This window comes from Oncorhynchus mykiss, chromosome 24 (genome assembly GCF_057628025.1).
Source record: "Oncorhynchus mykiss isolate SJ-2025 chromosome 24, ASM5762802v1, whole genome shotgun sequence".
Classification (NCBI taxonomy): Eukaryota; Metazoa; Chordata; class Actinopteri; order Salmoniformes; family Salmonidae; genus Oncorhynchus; species Oncorhynchus mykiss.
In genome coordinates this window covers 334569-353757 of record NC_143045.1, presented here as the reverse complement: position 1 = coordinate 353757, position 19189 = coordinate 334569, and the positions used below count along the sequence as shown (strand labels likewise).

Below are 19189 nucleotides of genomic sequence, written 5' to 3'. Positions count from 1 at the left end.
GGTTGGCACAGGAAGCTATAAGTAAACACATGTCTTTATTGACATAGCCACTTACAGAATCCTGAGTTTTAAGTCTTTAAGTTAAGAATTGACTGATCTACACAGGTTTGAATACAGTGATTTTCATAATGACAGGTTATGTGTTTCAAAACACTTTTAGGGTGAGCTAGCTTGATAGTTAACGTTTGCTTTAGTTTGCGCGCCAGCTCTGCAAATTCAGCAGGTGTGTGTGAAGGCTTCCAACAAAACGAATGACCTGCAGTGGATCAAACCATTGTGAGGCAAAGGGCGGGAGTCGCAATCTTTTGAAACTTAAAAACGCGCTATTAACCTTTCTGATCTCCCCATCCCGGATCCGGGTTCGTGAATACAGACTCAAGCTCATTACCATAACGCAACGTTAACTATTCATGAAAATCGCAAATGAAATGAAATAAATATGCTAGCTCTCAAGCTTAGCCTTTTGTTAACAACACTGTCATCTCAGATTTTCAAAATATGCTTCTCAACCATTGCAAAACAAGCATTTGTGTAACAGTATTGATGGCTAACGTAGCATTTAGCATTAGCATTCAGCTGGCAACATTTACACAAAAAAACAGAAAAGCATTCAAAAAAATCATTTACCTTTGAAGAACTTCAGATGTTTTCAATGAGGAGACTCTCAGATAGCAAATGTTCAGTTTTTCCTGAAAGATTATTTGTTTAGGACAAATCGCTCCGTTTTCTGCGTCACGTTTAGCTATGAAAAAACCCCTGTATCCAGGATTGTGTAAATCTATCAGCAAGCTCATTAGCATAACACAACGTTAACTATTTATGAAAATCGCAAATGAAATGAAATAAATATGCCATCTCTCAAGCTTAGCCTTTTGTAAACAACACTGTCATCTCAGATTTTCAAAATATGCTTCTCAACCATAGGAAAACAATAATTTGTGTAAAAGTAGCTAGCTAGAGTTAGCATTTCGCGTTAGCATTTAGCGTTAGCATTAGCGTTAGCATCCAGCACGCAACATTAACAAAAACATAAAAGCCTTCAAATAAAATCATTTACCTTTGAAGAACTTCTGATGTTTTCAATGAGGATACTCTCAGTTATATAGCAGATGCTCAGTTTTTCCAAAAAGATTCCTTGTGTATTAGAAATACCTCCGTTTTATACATCACATTTGGCTACCAAAAAAAATCCATAAATTCAGTCCTCAAAACGCAAACTTTTTTCCAAATTAACTCCATAATATCGACTGAAAACATGGCAAACGTTGTTTAGAATCAATCATCAAGGTGTTTTTCACATATCTCTTCATTGATACATCGTTCTTGGACACATGCTTTCTCCCCTGAATCAAATGGTAAAGTAGAAGCAGCTGGCAATTGCGCACCGAATTCGACGCAGGACACCAGGCGGACACTTGGAAAATGTAGTCTCTTATGGTCAATCTTCCAATGATATGCCTACAAATACGTCACAATGCTGCTAAGACCTTGGGCGAACGACAGAAAGTGTAGGCTCATTCGTTGCGCAATCACAGCCATATAAGGAGAGAATGGAAAACAGAGCTTCAGAAATTCTGCTAATTCCTGGGTGATGCATCATCTTGGTTTCGCCTGTAGAATGAGTTCTGGGGCACTTACAGACAAAATCTTTGCAGATTCTGAAACTTCAGAGTGTTTTCTTTCCAAAACTGTCAAGAATATGCATAGTCGAGCATCTTTTCGTGACAAAATATCGCGCTTAAAACGGGAACGTTTTTTATCCAAAAATGAAATAGCGCCCCTAGAGCTCTAACAGGTTAAGTGTCTATAATCAGCATAAGTGCTTTCATTGCGTTCATTGATGGGGTGATCCTGGAAATGAGTCACTAGTTCTGTGTGTAAATGGGCCCGTTTGATATTGTATAGAATGCTGTTTAAGTCTATTTTCTATTGTATACTGGGTTTCCCCAATGTAGTGTTTTTTGCTAAATGTGCAAGTGATTATATACATATATGACATTTGGAGTGTAGAGTGAAATGAAAGACAACCCCCCCTCTCCAAAAGTTGGGTCTGTGCTGTTGTGAGTTGAAAAGACTTGGATAAATTCATGATGAGAGGGGGTCAACTACCCCCTCTGCTGGGTAATCTAAGAAAGCAACTGGGGGAGGAAAGGGGGAGTGTACAGGGGGTTGGGGGGAAAAGAAGGGTGTGGTGTGGGTCCAAATTGTGGGTAGAGCCTATTCTAAATTTAGCTGCTCACACCAATTCTTAAAAATGAGGTCTGCTGTGGTTGTTGTTCAGTGTATCAGGTCTGTTGTGTGGAATTCATCATGTGGTATCTCCAAGAGAAATGGGCCATGTGTGGTGATGTAACCGTTAATGACTTTGAGGTTCCGTTTTCGATCTGGTGAAAGGAGTTGTGAGTGGTTAATAATGGGGATGTAAATAATTGCATTAGGGAAAAAGTGACTCTTGCTTCCTTGTGCATTGATGCATTCTGTTTGATGTTTTGTATGGGTCATTATCCATATTGTTTATGCCCACCGAGAGAACCACTATGCATGCTGGTGTCTAAATGAACCTCTGTTTTCTCCAGGACCTTTTTGAAATGGTAAAATGTTGCTCCAGGGTAACTCTCCACTTGTATGGGTTATGGGTTATGAAATGGAGGGATTCTATTAACATTTGAGTCTCCCAAGACTAGTATTGGTTTATTTCCCTTCAAATTCCAATCTGCCACCTTGCCATTTGGTGTAATACTTAAAGGCCCGTAGATGTCCTCCTAGGATCATAAATTAAACTGAGGTAAGCTCCAAGTTGCCTCTTTTTCTGGGTGGCAGTGCAGAAGTCGATGTGGTGAGAGATTCATTCAACCATAGTGTTGTTAAATATGAACATAAACGCCATATTGTGCATTTAAATGGTTTCATTGTTTTGTTAAAGGAAAGGAAAAACCTAAAAGAGGAAGTGCCAAACTAAAACCAAACAAACCATAAATATATAGAGTAGAAATAAATTATGAATAAAACCATGTTCTTCTCCATCCATTTTCCTGTCTGTTAAAACCCATTTTCTAATACAGGCCATTTGGTGTTATTGTCTGTAGGTTCTGGATCCACTCCCGTGCTGCCCACAGGTCCAGAGGCCCACAGGTCCAGCCTATATGTGACTGTAACCCTGATATGGTAAGGTGAGTGATGGGGTGCTCCTGGAAGTGGGTTATGAGTAAATTGTAGGTTGATGTGGGCACTTGGCCAATGCAAGTTCAAAACAGACAGTGTGACCCAATTAAAGGCACTTCCGGTTGGCACAGGAAGCTATACGTAAACACATATCTTGCTTGGGGTATTCTCTTACAGAATCCTGAGTTTAAAGTCTTTATGTTAAAAATTGACTGATCTAGACAGGGTTGAATGCAGTCATTTTCACATTTGCAGGTTATGTACATCAAAATACCTTTTGGGTGAATTTAACCACTTCCGGATGCTCCAGGATGCTTAGATTCGACACAGGTAGACCTCATAGTGGTCTGATGGACTGTCATAGAAGACAGGTTCATAAGGCATTCATAACCCACATAGGCTTCAGGTTGAATTTAGAGGTGCAGGCAATGTATTCCTATGGGGAGAGAAGTCAATGCAAACTGTTTGAAGTAAACACCTTCTTTTAACTGCTAAGGGTTAATGCCACACGGCCAAGGTAAGGCTTGCACGGATCGGGAGGATCTCAGGAACGTACCTGAGGTCGAATTGTGCTTCTCACCCTAGCAGTTCTCTCACTGTCACCCAAAACAAATGACATTTTGGGCCTACTTTTCTCATGGTCGCTGCGCTCAGACCGAGCGAGCTACGGGATATCTCGTTGAACTCTGCACGGCCTAGAGATTATGTTTATGCCCTTGCCTGCTCTCTGTGTCTTTCAGCACCACACCTTTTCACTCCATCCTTGCTGTGTGTGTGTGTGTGTGTGAGAGCTTTTCTTTGACATCTGCTGGCGGAAATTACTGATTTACAGTTTAGGAGGGTTACCTAGTCACACATGTGAAGTTTTGGAAAGATGTGACTTTTTTAACCCTTCAAAACAGACAGTGTGACCCAATTAAAGGCACTTCCGGTTGGCACAGGAAGCTATAAGTAAACACATGTCTTTATTGACATAGCCACTTACAGAATCCTGAGTTTTAAGTCTTTAAGTTAAGAATTGACTGATCTACACAGGTTTGAATACAGTGATTTTCATAATGACAGGTTATGTGTTTCAAAACACTTTTAGGGTGAGCTAGCTTGATAGTTAACGTTTGCTTTAGTTTGCGCGCCAGCTCTGCAAATTCAGCAGGTGTGTGTGAAGGCTTCCAACAAAACGAATGACCTGCAGTGGATCAAACCATTGTGAGGCAAAGGGCGGGAGTCGCAATCTTTTGAAACTTAAAAACGCGCTATTAAGTGTCTATAATCAGCATAAGTGCTTTCATTGCGTTCATTGATGGGGTGATCCTGGAAATGAGTCACTAGTTCTGTGTGTAAATGGGCCCGTTTGATATTGTATAGAATGCTGTTTAAGTCTATTTTCTATTGTATACTGGGTTTCCCCAATGTAGTGTTTTTTGCTAAATGTGCAAGTGATTATATACATATATGACATTTGGAGTGTAGAGTGAAATGAAAGACAACCCCCCCTCTCCAAAAGTTGGGTCTGTGCTGTTGTGAGTTGAAAAGACTTGGATAAATTCATGATGAGAGGGGGTCAACTACCCCCTCTGCTGGGTAATCTAAGAAAGCAACTGGGGGAGGAAAGGGGGAGTGTACAGGGGGTTGGGGGGAAAAGAAGGGTGTGGTGTGGGTCCAAATTGTGGGTAGAGCCTATTCTAAATTTAGCTGCTCACACCAATTCTTAAAAATGAGGTCTGCTGTGGTTGTTGTTCAGTGTATCAGGTCTGTTGTGTGGAATTCATCATGTGGTATCTCCAAGAGAAATGGGCCATGTGTGGTGATGTAACCGTTAATGACTTTGAGGTTCCGTTTTCGATCTGGTGAAAGGAGGTGTGAGTGGTTAATAATGGGGATGTAAATAATTGCATTAGGGAAAAAGTGACTCTTGCTTCCTTGTGCATTGATGCATTCTGTTTGATGTTTTGTATGGGTCATTATCCATATTGTTTATGCCCACCGAGAGAACCACTATGCATGCTGGTGTCTAAATGAACCTCTGTTTTCTCCAGGACCTTTTTGAAATGGTAAAATGTTGCTCCAGGGTAACTCTCCACTTGTATGGGTTATGGGTTATGAAATGGAGGGATTCTATTAACATTTGAGTCTCCCAAGACTAGTATTGGTTTATTTCCCTTCAAATTCCAATCTGCCACCTTGCCATTTGGTGTAATACTTAAAGGCCCGTAGATGTCCTCCTAGGATCATAAATTAAACTGAGGTAAGCTCCAAGTTGCCTCTTTTTCTGGGTGGCAGTGCAGAAGTCGATGTGGTGAGAGATTCATTCAACCATAGTGTTGTTAAATATGAACATAAACGCCATATTGTGCATTTAAATGGTTTCATTGTTTTGTTAAAGGAAAGGAAAAACCTAAAAGAGGAAGTGCCAAACTAAAACCAAACAAACCATAAATATATAGAGTAGAAATAAATTATGAATAAAACCATGTTCTTCTCCATCCATTTTCCTGTCTGTTAAAACCCATTTTCTAATACAGGCCATTTGGTGTTATTGTCTGTAGGTTCTGGATCCACTCCCGTGCTGCCCACAGGTCCAGAGGCCCACAGGTCCAGCCTATATGTGACTGTAACCCTGATATGGTAAGGTGAGTGATGGGGTGCTCCTGGAAGTGGGTTATGAGTAAATTGTAGGTTGATGTGGGCACTTGGCCAATGCAAGTTCAAAACAGACAGTGTGACCCAATTAAAGGCACTTCCGGTTGGCACAGGAAGCTATACGTAAACACATATCTTGCTTGGGGTATTCTCTTACAGAATCCTGAGTTTAAAGTCTTTATGTTAAAAATTGACTGATCTAGACAGGGTTGAATGCAGTCATTTTCACATTTGCAGGTTATGTACATCAAAATACCTTTTGGGTGAATTTAACCACTTCCGGATGCTCCAGGATGCTTAGATTCGACACAGGTAGACCTCATAGTGGTCTGATGGACTGTCATAGAAGACAGGTTCATAAGGCATTCATAACCCACATAGGCTTCAGGTTGAATTTAGAGGTGCAGGCAATGTATTCCTATGGGGAGAGAAGTCAATGCAAACTGTTTCAAGTAAACACCTTCTTTTAACTGCTAAGGGTTAATGCCACACGGCCAAGGTTAGGCTTGCACGGATCGGGAGGACCTCGGGAACGTACCTGAGGTCGAATTGTGCTTCTCACCCTAGCAGTTCTCTCACTGTCACCCAAAACAAATGACATTTTGGGCCTACTTTTCTCATGGTCGCTGCGCTCAGACCGAGCGAGCTACGGGATATCTCGTTGAACTCTGCACGGCCTAGAGATTATGTTTATGCCCTTGCCTGCTCTCTGTGTCTTTCAGCACCACACCTTTTCACTCCATCCTTGCTGTGTGTGTGTGTGTGTGTGTGAGAGCTTTTCTTTGACATCTGCTGGCGGAAATTACTGATTTACAGTTTAGGAGGGTTACCTAGTCACACATGTGAAGTTTTGGAAAGATGTGACTTTTTTAACCCTTCAAAACAGACAGTGTGACCCAATTAAAGGCACTTCCGGTTGGCACAGGAAGCTATAAGTAAACACATGTCTTTATTGACATAGCCACTTACAGAATCCTGAGTTTTAAGTCTTTAAGTTAAGAATTGACTGATCTACACAGGTTTGAATACAGTGATTTTCATAATGACAGGTTATGTGTTTCAAAACACTTTTAGGGTGAGCTAGCTTGATAGTTAACGTTTGCTTTAGTTTGCGCGCCAGCTCTGCAAATTCAGCAGGTGTGTGTGAAGGCTTCCAACAAAACGAATGACCTGCAGTGGATCAAACCATTGTGAGGCAAAGGGCGGGAGTCGCAATCTTTTGAAACTTAAAAACGCGCTATTAAGTGTCTATAATCAGCATAAGTGCTTTCATTGCGTTCATTGATGGGGTGATCCTGGAAATGAGTCACTAGTTCTGTGTGTAAATGGGCCCGTTTGATATTGTATAGAATGCTGTTTAAGTCTATTTTCTATTGTATACTGGGTTTCCCCAATGTAGTGTTTTTTGCTAAATGTGCAAGTGATTATATACATATATGACATTTGGAGTGTAGAGTGAAATGAAAGACAACCCCCCCTCTCCAAAAGTTGGGTCTGTGCTGTTGTGAGTTGAAAAGACTTGGATAAATTCATGATGAGAGGGGGTCAACTACCCCCTCTGCTGGGTAATCTAAGAAAGCAACTGGGGGAGGAAAGGGGGAGTGTACAGGGGGTTGGGGGGAAAAGAAGGGTGTGGTGTGGGTCCAAATTGTGGGTAGAGCCTATTCTAAATTTAGCTGCTCACACCAATTCTTAAAAATGAGGTCTGCTGTGGTTGTTGTTCAGTGTATCAGGTCTGTTGTGTGGAATTCATCATGTGGTATCTCCAAGAGAAATGGGCCATGTGTGGTGATGTAACCGTTAATGACTTTGAGGTTCCGTTTTCGATCTGGTGAAAGGAGGTGTGAGTGGTTAATAATGGGGATGTAAATAATTGCATTAGGGAAAAAGTGACTCTTGCTTCCTTGTGCATTGATGCATTCTGTTTGATGTTTTGTATGGGTCATTATCCATATTGTTTATGCCCACCGAGAGAACCACTATGCATGCTGGTGTCTAAATGAACCTCTGTTTTCTCCAGGACCTTTTTGAAATGGTAAAATGTTGCTCCAGGGTAACTCTCCACTTGTATGGGTTATGGGTTATGAAATGGAGGGATTCTATTAACATTTGAGTCTCCCAAGACTAGTATTGGTTTATTTCCCTTCAAATTCCAATCTGCCACCTTGCCATTTGGTGTAATACTTAAAGGCCCGTAGATGTCCTCCTAGGATCATAAATTAAACTGAGGTAAGCTCCAAGTTGCCTCTTTTTCTGGGTGGCAGTGCAGAAGTCGATGTGGTGAGAGATTCATTCAACCATAGTGTTGTTAAATATGAACATAAACGCCATATTGTGCATTTAAATGGTTTCATTGTTTTGTTAAAGGAAAGGAAAAACCTAAAAGAGGAAGTGCCAAACTAAAACCAAACAAACCATAAATATATAGAGTAGAAATAAATTATGAATAAAACCATGTTCTTCTCCATCCATTTTCCTGTCTGTTAAAACCCATTTTCTAATACAGGCCATTTGGTGTTATTGTCTGTAGGTTCTGGATCCACTCCCGTGCTGCCCACAGGTCCAGAGGCCCACAGGTCCAGCCTATATGTGACTGTAACCCTGATATGGTAAGGTGAGTGATGGGGTGCTCCTGGAAGTGGGTTATGAGTAAATTGTAGGTTGATGTGGGCACTTGGCCAATGCAAGTTCAAAACAGACAGTGTGACCCAATTAAAGGCACTTCCGGTTGGCACAGGAAGCTATACGTAAACACATATCTTGCTTGGGGTATTCTCTTACAGAATCCTGAGTTTAAAGTCTTTATGTTAAAAATTGACTGATCTAGACAGGGTTGAATGCAGTCATTTTCACATTTGCAGGTTATGTACATCAAAATACCTTTTGGGTGAATTTAACCACTTCCGGATGCTCCAGGATGCTTAGATTCGACACAGGTAGACCTCATAGTGGTCTGATGGACTGTCATAGAAGACAGGTTCATAAGGCATTCATAACCCACATAGGCTTCAGGTTGAATTTAGAGGTGCAGGCAATGTATTCCTATGGGGAGAGAAGTCAATGCAAACTGTTTGAAGTAAACACCTTCTTTTAACTGCTAAGGGTTAATGCCACACGGCCAAGGTTAGGCTTGCACGGATCGGGAGGATCTCAGGAACGTACCTGAGGTCGAATTGTGCTTCTCACCCTAGCAGTTCTCTCACTGTCACCCAAAACAAATGACATTTTGGGCCTACTTTTCTCATGGTCGCTGCGCTCAGACCGAGCGAGCTACGGGATATCTCGTTGAACTCTGCATGGCCTAGAGATTATGTTTATGCCCTTGCCTGCTCTCTGTGTCTTTCAGCACCACACCTTTTCACTCCATCCTTGCTGTGTGTGTGTGTGTGTGTGTGTGAGAGCTTTTCTTTGACATCTGCTGGCGGAAATTACTGATTTACAGTTTAGGAGGGTTACCTAGTCACACATGTGAAGTTTTGGAAAGATGTGACTTTTTTAACCCTTCAAAACAGACAGTGTGACCCAATTAAAGGCACTTCCGGTTGGCACAGGAAGCTATAAGTAAACACATGTCTTTATTGACATAGCCACTTACAGAATCCTGAGTTTTAAGTCTTTAAGTTAAGAATTGACTGATCTACACAGGTTTGAATACAGTGATTTTCATAATGACAGGTTATGTGTTTCAAAACACTTTTAGGGTGAGCTAGCTTGATAGTTAACGTTTGCTTTAGTTTGCGCGCCAGCTCTGCAAATTCAGCAGGTGTGTGTGAAGACTTCCAACAAAACGAATGACCTGCAGTGGATCAAACCATTGTGAGGCAAAGGGCGGGAGTCGCAATCTTTTGAAACTTAAAAACGCGCTATTAAGTGTCTATAATCAGCATAAGTGCTTTCATTGCGTTCATTGATGGGGTGATCCTGGAAATGAGTCACTAGTTCTGTGTGTAAATGGGCCCGTTTGATATTGTATAGAATGCTGTTTAAGTCTATTTTCTATTGTATACTGGGTTTCCCCAATGTAGTGTTTTTTGCTAAATGTGCAAGTGATTATATACATATATGACATTTGGAGTGTAGAGTGAAATGAAAGACAACCCCCCCTCTCCAAAAGTTGGGTCTGTGCTGTTGTGAGTTGAAAAGACTTGGATAAATTCATGATGAGAGGGGGTCAACTACCCCCTCTGCTGGGTAATCTAAGAAAGCAACTGGGGGAGGAAAGGGGGAGTGTACAGGGGGTTGGGGGGAAAAGAAGGGTGTGGTGTGGGTCCAAATTGTGGGTAGAGCCTATTCTAAATTTAGCTGCTCACACCAATTCTTAAAAATGAGGTCTGCTGTGGTTGTTGTTCAGTGTATCAGGTCTGTTGTGTGGAATTCATCATGTGGTATCTCCAAGAGAAATGGGCCATGTGTGGTGATGTAACCGTTAATGACTTTGAGGTTCCGTTTTCGATCTGGTGAAAGGAGGTGTGAGTGGTTAATAATGGGGATGTAAATAATTGCATTAGGGAAAAAGTGACTCTTGCTTCCTTGTGCATTGATGCATTCTGTTTGATGTTTTGTATGGGTCATTATCCATATTGTTTATGCCCACCGAGAGAACCACTATGCATGCTGGTGTCTAAATGAACCTCTGTTTTCTCCAGGACCTTTTTGAAATGGTAAAATGTTGCTCCAGGGTAACTCTCCACTTGTATGGGTTATGGGTTATGAAATGGAGGGATTCTATTAACATTTGAGTCTCCCAAGACTAGTATTGGTTTATTTCCCTTCAAATTCCAATCTGCCACCTTGCCATTTGGTGTAATACTTAAAGGCCCGTAGATGTCCTCCTAGGATCATAAATTAAACTGAGGTAAGCTCCAAGTTGCCTCTTTTTCTGGGTGGCAGTGCAGAAGTCGATGTGGTGAGAGATTCATTCAACCATAGTGTTGTTAAATATGAACATAAACGCCATATTGTGCATTTAAATGGTTTCATTGTTTTGTTAAAGGAAAGGAAAAACCTAAAAGAGGAAGTGCCAAACTAAAACCAAACAAACCATAAATATATAGAGTAGAAATAAATTATGAATAAAACCATGTTCTTCTCCATCCATTTTCCTGTCTGTTAAAACCCATTTTCTAATACAGGCCATTTGGTGTTATTGTCTGTAGGTTCTGGATCCACTCCCGTGCTGCCCACAGGTCCAGAGGCCCACAGGTCCAGCCTATATGTGACTGTAACCCTGATATGGTAAGGTGAGTGATGGGGTGCTCCTGGAAGTGGGTTATGAGTAAATTGTAGGTTGATGTGGGCACTTGGCCAATGCAAGTTCAAAACAGACAGTGTGACCCAATTAAAGGCACTTCCGGTTGGCACAGGAAGCTATACGTAAACACATATCTTGCTTGGGGTATTCTCTTACAGAATCCTGAGTTTAAAGTCTTTATGTTAAAAATTGACTGATCTAGACAGGGTTGAATGCAGTCATTTTCACATTTGCAGGTTATGTACATCAAAATACCTTTTGGGTGAATTTAACCACTTCCGGATGCTCCAGGATGCTTAGATTCGACACAGGTAGACCTCATAGTGGTCTGATGGACTGTCATAGAAGACAGGTTCATAAGGCATTCATAACCCACATAGGCTTCAGGTTGAATTTAGAGGTGCAGGCAATGTATTCCTATGGGGAGAGAAGTCAATGCAAACTGTTTGAAGTAAACACCTTCTTTTAACTGCTAAGGGTTAATGCCACACGGCCAAGGTTAGGCTTGCACGGATCGGGAGGACCTCAGGAACGTACCTGAGGTCGAATTGTGCTTCTCACCCTAGCAGTTCTCTCACTGTCACCCAAAACAAATGACATTTTGGGCCTACTTTTCTCATGGTCGCTGCGCTCAGACCGAGCGAGCTACGGGATATCTCGTTGAACTCTGCACGGCCTAGAGATTATGTTTATGCCCTTGCCTGCTCTCTGTGTCTTTCAGCACCACACCTTTTCACTCCATCCTTGCTGTGTGTGTGTGTGTGTGAGAGAGCTTTTCTTTGACATCTGCTGGCGGAAATTACTGATTTACAGTTTAGGAGGGTTACCTAGTCACACATGTGAAGTTTTGGAAAGATGTGACTTTTTTAACCCTTCAAAACAGACAGTGTGACCCAATTAAAGGCACTTCCGGTTGGCACAGGAAGCTATAAGTAAACACATGTCTTTATTGACATAGCCACTTACAGAATCCTGAGTTTTAAGTCTTTAAGTTAAGAATTGACTGATCTACACAGGTTTGAATACAGTTATTTTCATAATGGCAGGTTATGTGTTTCAAAACACTTTTAGGGTGAGCTAGCTTGATAGTTAACGTTTGCTTTAGTTTGCGCGCCAGCTCTGCAAATTCAGCAGGTGTGTGTGAAGGCTTCCAACAAAACGAATGACCTGCAGTGGATCAAACCATTGTGAGGCAAAGGGCGGGAGTCGCAATCTTTTGAAACTTAAAAACGCGCTATTAAGTGTCTATAATCAGCATAAGTGCTTTCATTGCGTTCATTGATGGGGTGATCCTGGAAATGAGTCACTAGTTCTGTGTGTAAATGGGCCCGTTTGATATTGTATAGAATGCTGTTTAAGTCTATTTTCTATTGTATACTGGGTTTCCCCAATGTAGTGTTTTTTGCTAAATGTGCAAGTGATTATATACATATATGACATTTGGAGTGTAGAGTGAAATGAAAGACAACCCCCCCTCTCCAAAAGTTGGGTCTGTGCTGTTGTGAGTTGAAAAGACTTGGATAAATTCATGATGAGAGGGGGTCAACTACCCCCTCTGCTGGGTAATCTAAGAAAGCAACTGGGGGAGGAAAGGGGGAGTGTACAGGGGGTTGGGGGGAAAAGAAGGGTGTGGTGTGGGTCCAAATTGTGGGTAGAGCCTATTCTAAATTTAGCTGCTCACACCAATTCTTAAAAATGAGGTCTGCTGTGGTTGTTGTTCAGTGTATCAGGTCTGTTGTGTGGAATTCATCATGTGGTATCTCCAAGAGAAATGGGCCATGTGTGGTGATGTAACCGTTAATGACTTTGAGGTTCCGTTTTCGATCTGGTGAAAGGAGGTGTGAGTGGTTAATAATGGGGATGTAAATAATTGCATTAGGGAAAAAGTGACTCTTGCTTCCTTGTGCATTGATGCATTCTGTTTGATGTTTTGTATGGGTCATTATCCATATTGTTTATGCCCACCGAGAGAACCACTATGCATGCTGGTGTCTAAATGAACCTCTGTTTTCTCCAGGACCTTTTTGAAATGGTAAAATGTTGCTCCAGGGTAACTCTCCACTTGTATGGGTTATGGGTTATGAAATGGAGGGATTCTATTAACATTTGAGTCTCCCAAGACTAGTATTGGTTTATTTCCCTTCAAATTCCAATCTGCCACCTTGCCATTTGGTGTAATACTTAAAGGCCCGTAGATGTCCTCCTAGGATCATAAATTAAACTGAGGTAAGCTCCAAGTTGCCTCTTTTTCTGGGTGGCAGTGCAGAAGTCGATGTGGTGAGAGATTCATTCAACCATAGTGTTGTTAAATATGAACATAAACGCCATATTGTGCATTTAAATGGTTTCATTGTTTTGTTAAAGGAAAGGAAAAACCTAAAAGAGGAAGTGCCAAACTAAAACCAAACAAACCATAAATATATAGAGTAGAAATAAATTATGAATAAAACCATGTTCTTCTCCATCCATTTTCCTGTCTGTTAAAACCCATTTTCTAATACAGGCCATTTGGTGTTATTGTCTGTAGGTTCTGGATCCACTCCCGTGCTGCCCACAGGTCCAGAGGCCCACAGGTCCAGCCTATATGTGACTGTAACCCTGATATGGTAAGGTGAGTGATGGGGTGCTCCTGGAAGTGGGTTATGAGTAAATTGTAGGTTGATGTGGGCACTTGGCCAATGCAAGTTCAAAACAGACAGTGTGACCCAATTAAAGGCACTTCCGGTTGGCACAGGAAGCTATACGTAAACACATATCTTGCTTGGGGTATTCTCTTACAGAATCCTGAGTTTAAAGTCTTTATGTTAAAAATTGACTGATCTAGACAGGGTTGAATGCAGTCATTTTCACATTTGCAGGTTATGTACATCAAAATACCTTTTGGGTGAATTTAACCACTTCCGGATGCTCCAGGATGCTTAGATTCGACACAGGTAGACCTCATAGTGGTCTGATGGACTGTCATAGAAGACAGGTTCATAAGGCATTCATAACCCACATAGGCTTCAGGTTGAATTTAGAGGTGCAGGCAATGTATTCCTATGGGGAGAGAAGTCAATGCAAACTGTTTGAAGTAAACACCTTCTTTTAACTGCTAAGGGTTAATGCCACACGGCCAAGGTTAGGCTTGCACGGATCGGGAGGATCTCAGGAACGTACCTGAGGTCGAATTGTGCTTCTCACCCTAGCAGTTCTCTCACTGTCACCCAAAACAAATGACATTTTGGGCCTACTTTTCTCATGGTCGCTGCGCTCAGACCGAGCGAGCTACGGGATATCTCGTTGAACTCTGCACGGCCTAGAGATTATGTTTATGCCCTTGCCTGCTCTCTGTGTCTTTCAGCACCACACCTTTTCACTCCATCCTTGCTGTGTGTGTGTGTGTGTGTGTGAGAGCTTTTCTTTGACATCTGCTGGCGGAAATTACTGATTTACAGTTTAGGAGGGTTACCTAGTCACACATGTGAAGTTTTGGAAAGATGTGACTTTTTTAACCCTTCAAAACAGACAGTGTGACCCAATTAAAGGCACTTCCGGTTGGCACAGGAAGCTATAAGTAAACACATGTCTTTATTGACATAGCCACTTACAGAATCCTGAGTTTTAAGTCTTTAAGTTAAGAATTGACTGATCTACACAGGTTTGAATACAGTGATTTTCATAATGACAGGTTATGTGTTTCAAAACACTTTTAGGGTGAGCTAGCTTGATAGTTAACGTTTGCTTTAGTTTGCGCGCCAGCTCTGCAAATTCAGCTGGTGTGTGTGAAGGCTTCCAACAAAACGAATGACCTGCAGTGGATCAAACCATTGTGAGGCAAAGGGCGGGAGTCGCAATCTTTTGAAACTTAAAAACGCGCTATTAAGTGTCTATAATCAGCATAAGTGCTTTCATTGCGTTCATTGATGGGGTGATCCTGGAAATGAGTCACTAGTTCTGTGTGTAAATGGGCCCGTTTGATATTGTATAGAATGCTGTTTAAGTCTATTTTCTATTGTATACTGGGTTTCCCCAATGTAGTGTTTTTTGCTAAATGTGCAAGTGATTATATACATATATGACATTTGGAGTGTAGAGTGAAATGAAAGACAACCCCCCCTCTCCAAAAGTTGGGTCTGTGCTGTTGTGAGTTGAAAAGACTTGGATAAATTCATGATGAGAGGGGGTCAACTACCCCCTCTGCTGGGTAATCTAAGAAAGCAACTGGGGGAGGAAAGGGGGAGTGTACAGGGGGTTGGGGGGAAAAGAAGGGTGTGGTGTGGGTCCAAATTGTGGGTAGAGCCTATTCTAAATTTAGCTGCTCACACCAATTCTTAAAAATGAGGTCTGCTGTGGTTGTTGTTCAGTGTATCAGGTCTGTTGTGTGGAATTCATCATGTGGTATCTCCAAGAGAAATGGGCCATGTGTGGTGATGTAACCGTTAATGACTTTGAGGTTCCGTTTTCGATCTGGTGAAAGGAGGTGTGAGTGGTTAATAATGGGGATGTAAATAATTGCATTAGGGAAAAAGTGACTCTTGCTTCCTTGTGCATTGATGCATTCTGTTTGATGTTTTGTATGGGTCATTATCCATATTGTTTATGCCCACCGAGAGAACCACTATGCATGCTGGTGTCTAAATGAACCTCTGTTTTCTCCAGGACCTTTTTGAAATGGTAAAATGTTGCTCCAGGGTAACTCTCCACTTGTATGGGTTATGGGTTATGAAATGGAGGGATTCTATTAACATTTGAGTCTCCCAAGACTAGTATTGGTTTATTTCCCTTCAAATTCCAATCTGCCACCTTGCCATTTGGTGTAATACTTAAAGGCCCGTAGATGTCCTCCTAGGATCATAAATTAAACTGAGGTAAGCTCCAAGTTGCCTCTTTTTCTGGGTGGCAGTGCAGAAGTCGATGTGGTGAGAGATTCATTCAACCATAGTGTTGTTAAATATGAACATAAACGCCATATTGTGCATTTAAATGGTTTCATTGTTTTGTTAAAGGAAAGGAAAAACCTAAAAGAGGAAGTGCCAAACTAAAACCAAACAAACCATAAATATATAGAGTAGAAATAAATTATGAATAAAACCATGTTCTTCTCCATCCATTTTCCTGTCTGTTAAAACCCATTTTCTAATACAGGCCATTTGGTGTTATTGTCTGTAGGTTCTGGATCCACTCCCGTGCTGCCCACAGGTCCAGAGGCCCACAGGTCCAGCCTATATGTGACTGTAACCCTGATATGGTAAGGTGAGTGATGGGGTGCTCCTGGAAGTGGGTTATGAGTAAATTGTAGGTTGATGTGGGCACTTGGCCAATGCAAGTTCAAAACAGACAGTGTGACCCAATTAAAGGCACTTCCGGTTGGCACAGGAAGCTATACGTAAACACATATCTTGCTTGGGGTATTCTCTTACAGAATCCTGAGTTTAAAGTCTTTATGTTAAAAATTGACTGATCTAGACAGGGTTGAATGCAGTCATTTTCACATTTGCAGGTTATGTACATCAAAATACCTTTTGGGTGAATTTAACCACTTCCGGATGCTCCAGGATGCTTAGATTCGACACAGGTAGACCTCATAGTGGTCTGATGGACTGTCATAGAAGACAGGTTCATAAGGCATTCATAACCCACATAGGCTTCAGGTTGAATTTAGAGGTGCAGGCAATGTATTCCTATGGGGAGAGAAGTCAATGCAAACTGTTTGAAGTAAACACCTTTTAACTGCTAAGGGTTAATGCCACACGGCCAAGGTTAGGCTTGCACGGATCGGGAGGATCTCGGGAACGTACCTGAGGTCGAATTGTGCTTCTCACCCTAGCAGTTCTCTCACTGTCACCCAAAACAAATGACATTTTGGGCCTACTTTTCTCATGGTCGCTGCGCTCAGACCGAGCGAGCTACGGGATATCTCGTTGAACTCTGCACGGCCTAGAGATTATGTTTATGCCCTTGCCTGCTCTCTGTGTCTTTCAGCACCACACCTTTTCACTCCATCCTTGCTGTGTGTGTGTGTGAGAGCTTTTCTTTGACATCTGCTGGCGGAAATTACTGATTTACAGTTTAGGAGGGTTACCTAGTCACACATGTGAAGTTTTGGAAAGATGTGACTTTTTTAACCCTTCAAAACAGACAGTGTGACCCAATTAAAGGCACTTCCGGTTGGCACAGGAAGCTATAAGTAAACACATGTCTTTATTGACATAGCCACTTACAGAATCCTGAGTTTTAAGTCTTTAAGTTAAGAATTGACTGATCTACACAGGTTTGAATACAGTGATTTTCATAATGACAGGTTATGTGTTTCAAAACACTTTTAGGGTGAGCTAGCTTGATAGTTAACGTTTGCTTTAGTTTGCGCGCCAGCTCTGCAAATTCAGCAGGTGTGTGTGAAGGCTTCCAACAAAACGAATGACCTGCAGTGGATCAAACCATTGTGAGGCAAAGGGCGGGAGTCGCAATCTTTTGAAACTTAAAAACGCGCTATTAACCTTTCTGATCTCCCCATCCCGGATCCGGGTTCGTGAATACAGACTCAAGCTCATTACCATAACGCAACGTTAACTATTCATGAAAATCGCAAATGAAATGAAATAAATATGCTAGCTCTCAAGCTTAGCCTTTTGTTAACAACACTGTCATCTCAGATTTTCAAAATATGCTTCTCAACCATTGCAAAACAAGCATTTGTGTAACAGTATTGATGGCTAACGTAGCATTTAGCATTAGCATTCAGCTGGCAACATTTACACAAAAAAACAGAAAAGCATTCAAAAAAATCATTTACCTTTGAAGAACTTCAGATGTTTTCAATGAGGACTCTCAGATAGCAAATGTTCAGTTTTTCCTGAAAGATTATTTGTTTAGGACAAATCGCTCCGTTTTCTGCATCACGTTTAGCTATGAAAAAACCCCTGTATCCAGGATTGTGTAAATCTATCAGCAAGCTCATTAGCATAACACAACGTTAACTATTTATGAAAATCGCAAATGAAATGAAATAAATATGCCATCTCTCAAGCTTAGCCTTTTGTAAACAACACTGTCATCTCAGATTTTCAAAATATGCTTCTCAACCATAGGAAAACAATAATTTGTGTAAAAGTAGCTAGCTAGAGTTAGCATTTAGCGTTAGCATTAGCGTTAGCATCCAGCACGCAACATTAACAAAAACATAAAAGCCTTCAAATAAAATCATTTACCTTTGAAGAACTTCTGATGTTTTCAATGAGGATACTCTCAGTTAGATAGCAGATGCTCAGTTTTTCCAAAAAGATTCCTTGTGTATTAGAAATACCTCCGTTTTATACATCACATTTGGCTACCAAAAAAAATCCATAAATTCAGTCCTCAAAACGCAAACTTTTTTCCAAATTAACTCCATAATATCGACTGAAAACATGGCAAACGTTGTTTAGAATCAATCATCAAGGTGTTTTTCACATATCTCTTCATTGATACATCGTTCTTGGACACATGCTTTCTCCCCTGAATCAAATGGTAAAGTAGAAGCAGCTGGCAATTGCGCACCGAATTCGACGCAGGACACCAGGCGGACACTTGGAAAATGTAGTCTCTTATGGTCAATCTTCCAATGATATGCCTACAAATACGTCACAATGCTGCTAAGACCTTGGGCGAACGACAGAAAGTGTAGGCTCATTCGTTGCGCAATCACAGCCATATAAGGAGAGAATGGAAAACAGAGCTTCAGAAATTCTGCTAATTCCTGGGTGATGCATCATCTTGGTTTCGCCTGTAGAATGAGTTCTGGGGCACTTACAGACAAAATCTTTGCAGATTCTGAAACTTCAGAGTGTTTTCTTTCCAAAACTGTCAAGAATATGCATAGTCGAGCATCTTTTCATGACAAAATATCGCGCTTAAAACGGGAACGTTTTTTATCCAAAAATGAAATAGCGCCCCTAGAGCTCTAACAGGTTAAGTGTCTATAATCAGCATAAGTGCTTTCATTGCGTTCATTGATGGGGTGATCCTGGAAATGAGTCACTAGTTCTGTGTGTAAATGGGCCCGTTTGATATTGTATAGAATGCTGTTTAAGTCTATTTTCTATTGTATACTGGGTTTCCCCAATGTAGTGTTTTTTGCTAAATGTGCAAGTGATTATATACATATGACATTTGGAG

The 19189-nt window shown here is 41.2% G+C and overlaps 1 long non-coding RNA gene across 1 annotated transcript; it reads right to left on the bottom strand.

Moving 5' to 3' along the window:
* Positions 1-322: 322 nt before the first annotated feature.
* LOC149972321 (uncharacterized) lies at positions 323-1392 on the bottom strand. Its single transcript, XR_016491259.1, has 2 exons — positions 1058-1392; positions 323-689 (listed from the first exon to the last, which is right to left on the bottom strand). It is a non-coding gene; the product is annotated as an uncharacterized LOC149972321 (long non-coding RNA).
* Positions 1393-19189: the final 17797 nt, after the last annotated feature.